General features: G+C 39.3%; 1 non-coding gene across 1 annotated transcript; it reads left to right on the plus strand.

The window, feature by feature from the left end:
- Positions 1-3,239: 3,239 nt before the first annotated feature.
- On the plus strand, positions 3,240-3,346 carry LOC125146942 (U6 spliceosomal RNA). The gene has a single exon (XR_007144937.1). It is a non-coding gene; the product is annotated as a U6 spliceosomal RNA (small nuclear RNA).
- Positions 3,347-6,855: the final 3,509 nt, after the last annotated feature.

The following is a 6,855-nucleotide window of genomic DNA, read 5'->3' on the forward strand; positions in this document are numbered from 1 at the left end:
CTAAATTCACTTTCTGTTATGTTATTTAAGTCCTTTTTGATCAGCTCATTAGCTGTTGTTATTTCCTGGAGATTCTTCTGAGGGGAATTCTTCCGCTTGGTCATTTTGGATAGTCCCTGGCGTGGTGAGGACCTGCAGGGCACTTCCCCTGTGCTGTGGTGTATAACTGGAGTTGGTGGGCGGGGCCGCAGTCAGACCGGATGTCTGCCCCCAGCCCACCACTGGGGCCACAGTCAGACTGGTGTGTGCCTTCTCTTCCCCTCTCCTAGGGGTGGGATTCACTGTGGGGTGGTGTGGCCCGTCTGGGCTACTTGCACACTGCCAGGCTTGTGATGCTGGGGATCTGGCGTATTAGCTGGGGTGGGTAGGCAAGGTGCTCGGGGGCAGGAGGGGCAGGCTTAGATCGCTTCTCCTTAGGTGATCCACTTCAGGAGGGGCCCTGTGGCAGCGGGAGGGAGTCAGATCCGCTGCCGGAGGTTTGGCTCCGCAGAAGCGCAGAGTTGGGTGTTTGCGCGGAGCGAGCAAGTTCCCTGGCAGGAACCAGTTCCCTTTGGGATTTCGGCTGGGGGATGGGCGGGGGAGATGGCGCTGGCGAGCGCCTTTGTTCCCCACCAAACTGAGCTCTGTTGTCAGGGGGCTCAGCAGCTCTCCCTCCCTTTGTCCTCCAGCCTTCCCGCTTTCCGAGCAGAGCTGTTAACTTATGACCTCCCAGACGCTAAGTCGCGCTTGTTGTGGGAACACAGTCCTTCAGGCCCCTCCGCTTTTGCAAGCCAGATTCGGTGGCTGTGCTTGGCCGGCGAGCCGCCCCTCCGCCCCGGCTCCCTCCCGCCAGTCCGTGGAGCGCGCACCGCCTCGCCGCCCTTCCTACCCTCTTCCCTGGGCCTCTCGTCTGCGTTTGGCTCCGGCGACTCCGTTCTGCTAATCCTCTGGCGGTTTTCTGGGTTGTTTAGGCAGATGTAGATGGAATCTAAGTGATCAGCAGGACGTGCGGTGAGCCCAGCGTCCTCCTAAGCCGCCATCTTGCCGCCGACCTTTGAACATGTACTCTAGCAGCCTGGCCCCTAACCAGTACATGAGATTGCCTCCTTAGGGGTTAAAGGAAGCAGAATCCTGTTTTATCAAGTCAGAGGGTCTGATTTTTTTGAGAGACAGTAGAGAGGAAGTGTAAGAACAGAAACCCACTAATATGGCCAGACTATTGAGTTCCACGTGAAAAGATACCCAGTCAAAATTATTTAGTGGCAGGTATGACTGACGGGATTTTAAAAAAGAACAATTTTACTGAAATTTAATGAATATACCACTCAGTTCATCCACTTAAAGTGTGTGATTTACAAAAAGACAAAAAGTAACAAGTATTGGCAAGGATGTAAAGAAAAAGGAACACTTATACACTGGTGGTAGGAATGTAAACTGGTACAGCCACTGTGAGTATGAAGGGTCCTCAAAAAACTAAAAATAGAAATACCATATGATCCAATAATTCCACTACTGGGTATTTCCCAAAGAAAACAAAAACACTAATTTAAAAATATATATGCACCACTATGTTTATTACATCATTATTCAAAATAGCCAGGATACAAAGGCAGCCCCCCCCCCCCGCCACACACACACAGAGTGGACTATACACAGACATAAAAAAGGATGAAATCATGTCATTTGAGACAACGTAGATGGACCTAGAGGATATTATGCTAAATGAAATAAGCCAGACTGAGAAAGGCAAATGCCATGATTCCACTCATATGTGGAATAGAAGAAGAAGAAGAAGAAGCAGCAGCAGCAGCAGCAGCAGGAGGAGGAAGGGGAGTGGAGGGGAGAGGGAGGGGCAGGAGGAGGAGAAGAAAAAAAAAACGAATAAACAAAAAAGCAGAATCAGACCTATAAATACAGAGAACAAACTTATGGCTGCCAGAGGAAAGAAGGGTGGGGAGGGAGGGAAAAATGGGTAAAGGGGAGTAGGAAATACAAGCCCCCAGTTGTGGAATGAATAAGTCACAAGAATAAAAGACACAGCATAAGGAATACAGTCAATGATACTGTAATAGTGATGTAATGGGACAGATGGTAGTTATACTTATCATGAACACAGAACAATGTATGAACTTGTCAAATCACTATGTTGTACTCCTGAAACTAATGTAACATTGTGTGTCAACTACACTAAAATTTAAAAAATTAAATAAAGTGTTAAGATTTGGTGGTTTTTATTATATTCACAAAGCTACACAATGATCGCCAGAATCAAATTTAAAACATTTTCATATCCCAAAAAGAAACCCCATTCTGAAATGGAGTGACACATATTGCAAACCAAGGATCCACTCTCCATCATGTTTAGGTCATAGAAAATCACGGTAAATCAGCTTCCATATGAAGGACAGTAACATCTTATATCTGTAATTTGCATCATGCTTTAAAATATGTGTTCACATGTATAACTTCATTTGGTACTGCTGATGCAACCCTGTGCTGTTGTCAGTGGAATATTGTCCACACTTTATAAATTAAAACTCAGAAATATTATATGATGGCATTAACTCCTCACAGAGGAGAACCTAAAATCCAGCTCTCTTGATTCTAAATCCTATAAATCCTGTAACTTTTTTATTGACAATGTTTTATAAATTATAGATAAGCCAAATATATCCATCTCTGAAATCCAATAACTTCGAAAACCTCTCCCACGGCTCAAAAAGTAGTCAAACTTACAAATTTTTATCTGAATACCTATGTTATTTCTTTCTCTATCACTGCTAGCCATCATGATGTCACTATACAAATGAAACACTTATTTATCCCTTTTCCCACTTATTAAGTGTCATTTAAAAAGTCTGGAGTTTGTGATATTATGATTGTTACCATGGTAATGAACTGCAATATCAAACTCTATTCATAAATCATCTGTAAGTAAAGCAAACAAAAGAATGAGACTAAACACTGAGAGTTTCTTTTACTTAGAACCCATATTTAATAATAATAAAAATGTGTGCAAAAATTAAATTCAACATTTACTGCATGCCTACTATATACCAGGCTTTGTACCAGTTTCTGGTAATATAGAAATAAATGATACCAGTTTAGAGCCATTAGCACAAATTACTTTTTCAGCAGTTTGCTCTTTCAACTAAGGCTATGGTTGAGTTTGCCACTATCTTGTTTCGATATGTAAGCTAATAAACTAAAAATATAGGATACAACCAACCAATCATTCATCTTTAAAGACAATGCTATTAGTGCTCACTTTGGCAGCACATATACTAAGATTGGAACAATACAGAGAAGATTAGCATGGCCCCTGCACAAGGATGACACTCAAATTCGTGAAGCGTACCATATAAAAAAAAAAAAGAAAACAAAGATAATGCTATTAAATAATACTTAAATCCACTTAAGTATTTAATGAATTTTAAATCCATTAAAAATTTTCACAATGTGTTTTTCCATTTAAAAAACAGGTTATAAAATAGTGTTTATAGTGTGATTATAATTTTCTTCTCTAGATTTTATTGTGTTCACCTAAAATGACATGATTCAGAGTTGAAGAATGCATTTGCTTTTTAAAAATCAACACACTAAAAATTTAGTAGCTGATAGAATGATATAACTGGAAGTCTTCAAATCTGGCAGCAGAAAGAATAGAAAACGCTTCTTGCTGAAAAGACCTCACCTTAAGCAATTTTCCACTAGATTATTTGATGGACTATTTGGAATTTTCCATTCCATTTATTTGATGAAGGCTCTTCAAGAGTCCCAGTCAATTAAAAACAAAGAAACAAGAAAGAAAAAACAACCCCAACACGCTTTCAGTTCAAATCTGAAAACATTTTCCCAGTAAATCAAGCTGCCATTGTAATGAATTCCTTCATGTAAACTTTCTAATTGGCTATCTTACCAAGAAAAGAGTTTTTTCCCAAGACCAAGCCTGGCTCCGAAGAGCCCCACCAATGCTTCCTTTTCATAGCAACGGGGCTGAGAAATGTTTGCTCCAGGATCACAGCATTGAGTAGAAGACACTATTCTGACTCTTACGCTGTCCTCAAGTTTCCTTTTAAGAATGGAAGGTAAAGGTAAAAGATAGGCTGGGTTCAAGAGTTCTAATAGAGAAAGAGCAGACCCTTGACTTCAGACCCTAAGTTCTCAGACCCACTAAAAGTTTATAAACCATCATTACTCATGAAACCCACATAAACAAAGACTATTTATACTTTCATTTCACAGGTAGGGATACGACTGACTGCTAAATCTAATATTAGTTTAAATAAACCAACTGTGTACTATGTTCCAACAGTACATAAATAACTAGAGAAAAATCTAAATGAAACAGTGTTTTATTTATTATATAAGAGGAGAGATATTTCTTCCTAAGAGAAAATGGAAAGTAAAGGTATATAGACTATTTTTTAAAAACTGAGGAACATCAAACAATGTATGTTCTTAAAAACTCTATAAATTAGGAGATAAAGTCACCTGCTAAGAGTATGAAGGCAGCGCTAGGGTTGAAGTTAAGGAATTCAGGGGAGAGCAAAAAGATTTAGAATAACTAGAAAACAGGAATTGTCAAATAGCTATGAAAACCCATTTGAGTTTGAATAGCAGGAATCTGAAGAGACCAATCAACATGGTTTAGTAATTTCTCAACCAATGTTCAGGAGCCCAGAGGAGCAACTAAAAGATGTATTTTTGGGTAAGCTAATCAGACCTGAACTTTTGGAAGGAGAGCCCCGAAGACTGTCAAGGAGGGAAAAGACTGGGAAGTCTAGGGGGGTATCATCAACCTAATCCTATGCTAAGAGTAGGCTCAAGCTTTAACAGAAGGCAATCAGGTAATTAGGAGAACATAAAGGGATAGTAACAAAACTGCCACTTCTGTAGGCAGAAAGAAGTTGGTAGATAGTAAGTAGGTTGTGGTCAGAGTTACAAAGTCTATGGTTTTAAAATGCTGGAGAATAGCTATAGTGAAGCTAAGCTCCAGGGTGTCATTATGGGAGGCTTATGTAGAGCTAAAAGTCAGTGGTTTAGTAGGGGCTGAGGAATTGTAAGGGTGAGATATTAGAAGGCACATTAACTAGAATGTTAACTCACCCAGGATGATGATGAAGCAGAGAGCTACTTTTTGACTAACCTATTTAGTCAATCCAAAGAATTTGAATTTTGTGCTGGAGATGTGGTGGGACAGAGTTCATGATGATGAAGATGAGAAAAGACAATATAAATGTACACTTCAAAGGGGAAGGATAGTGGGGTGCCTGGGTGGCTCAGTTGGTTAAGCGTCCGACTCTTGGTTTCGGCTCAGGTCATGATCTCACGGTTTCGTGGGTTTGAGCATCACATCGGGCTCTGTCATGACAGCATGGAGCCTGCTTGGGATTCTCTCTCTCCCACCCTCTTTGCCCCTCCTCCCTCACACTGTCTCTCTCTCTCTCTCAAAATAAATAAATAAACTTTTTTTTAAAAAGGAAGGATATTCAGTGGGGACAGAAACTACATGTTCCTTGGTAGTGAGGAGTAGAGACATGATGATCCCTACTCCTTTTATAAAATGTTAAAGAAATTGCCTGGTGTAACATTAAAATTAATGAGCCCAAGAGCCAAGAAAATGAAAAATAACCATTCACATATTTTCCTTATTTTTCCCTTGTGTTGCTCTTTCGATGGCCCAATGAAAATAGCATTAAAATGATATTATCTCAACTCAGAATAATCATTAAAAAAAAGAAAACTATCTACAATACCTTTTCGAAGTAATGATAACTAAAACTGTAATAATAAAGGCTTTGAGGAACTGGTACTATTCCTGGAAAATTAGTCAAATATTGAGAGAGTTCCCTGATTAGCTTCTATTTTTCAGATCTCAGCTCAAACACAATTTTCTCACAGAAATTCCCGCCACCAAGACTTCCTCATAGTAGTCATCATTTTATTCTTTTACATTTGTTTGACTTTGATGAACACCCTCCTCTGCACTACATTGTAAGTTTCATAAAGCAGTGATTTTAAATTCTTTATTCTATATATACCCACTGTCTGTCAAATTGCCCACTACAGTGAAATATCTTTTGAGTGATTTAATGAATGATATTTGTCTAAATTCCCTTACGACCCTAAACCAGGCAGTTTAGGTTTTATTCCAAGATTTTAACAATCAGATTTGGTATATGGGACATACAGAATTTTAAAAATGCAGTTATAAAAAAAGTGGTAAGATCAAGGGAGGATCATTGAAATTGGCCACTTAACTGTGTAGTATTTAAAACTACTTAGTCATATCTTAAAATTGTAAGTGCATTTTTATGATGATGGCATTTTTGCACCAAGTAAAGGAAGATGCTAACCCACATCTAAATCCCACTTTAGACATAACTACTGTAACTACTAGGTCCTTCTAGAGCCAGTATGCACACGCCAGACATACACATTCTGTACCTGCCATGTTTCCTCTCCCCTGGTTTTGGAGAAACTGATGTTAAAGCCTATATTGGCAAGACCAAGGAGTTATATAGCTAAAGACATGTTTCCTGAGTATGAGCATTTTAGTGGTAATCTTAGGTCTCAATCAAAGGTAGAATGTTTAAGCTAGGATGAATGAAAAGCAGGTGCTGACACAGGGAGCAATAGGGAGATAGTTTGAAGAGATGCTTCTTCAATTAGTAAATCATTACTGAGTAGGCATCTCTGACTAGAGTAATTCAAAAAATTCAATAAAGAAATAACACCTGACTCCTCTTGTTTTAATTGGGTGTGCACTCTGATATTGATATTGTTTAATTGGATCAGGTTGCAATAAGACTCCAAGGTAAACATATTTTAATGTACACAAACAGAGCTTTAAAGAAAATTATCAAAATTACA

Source organism: Prionailurus viverrinus, chromosome A1 (assembly GCF_022837055.1).
Source record: "Prionailurus viverrinus isolate Anna chromosome A1, UM_Priviv_1.0, whole genome shotgun sequence".
Taxonomy (NCBI): domain Eukaryota; kingdom Metazoa; phylum Chordata; class Mammalia; order Carnivora; family Felidae; genus Prionailurus; species Prionailurus viverrinus.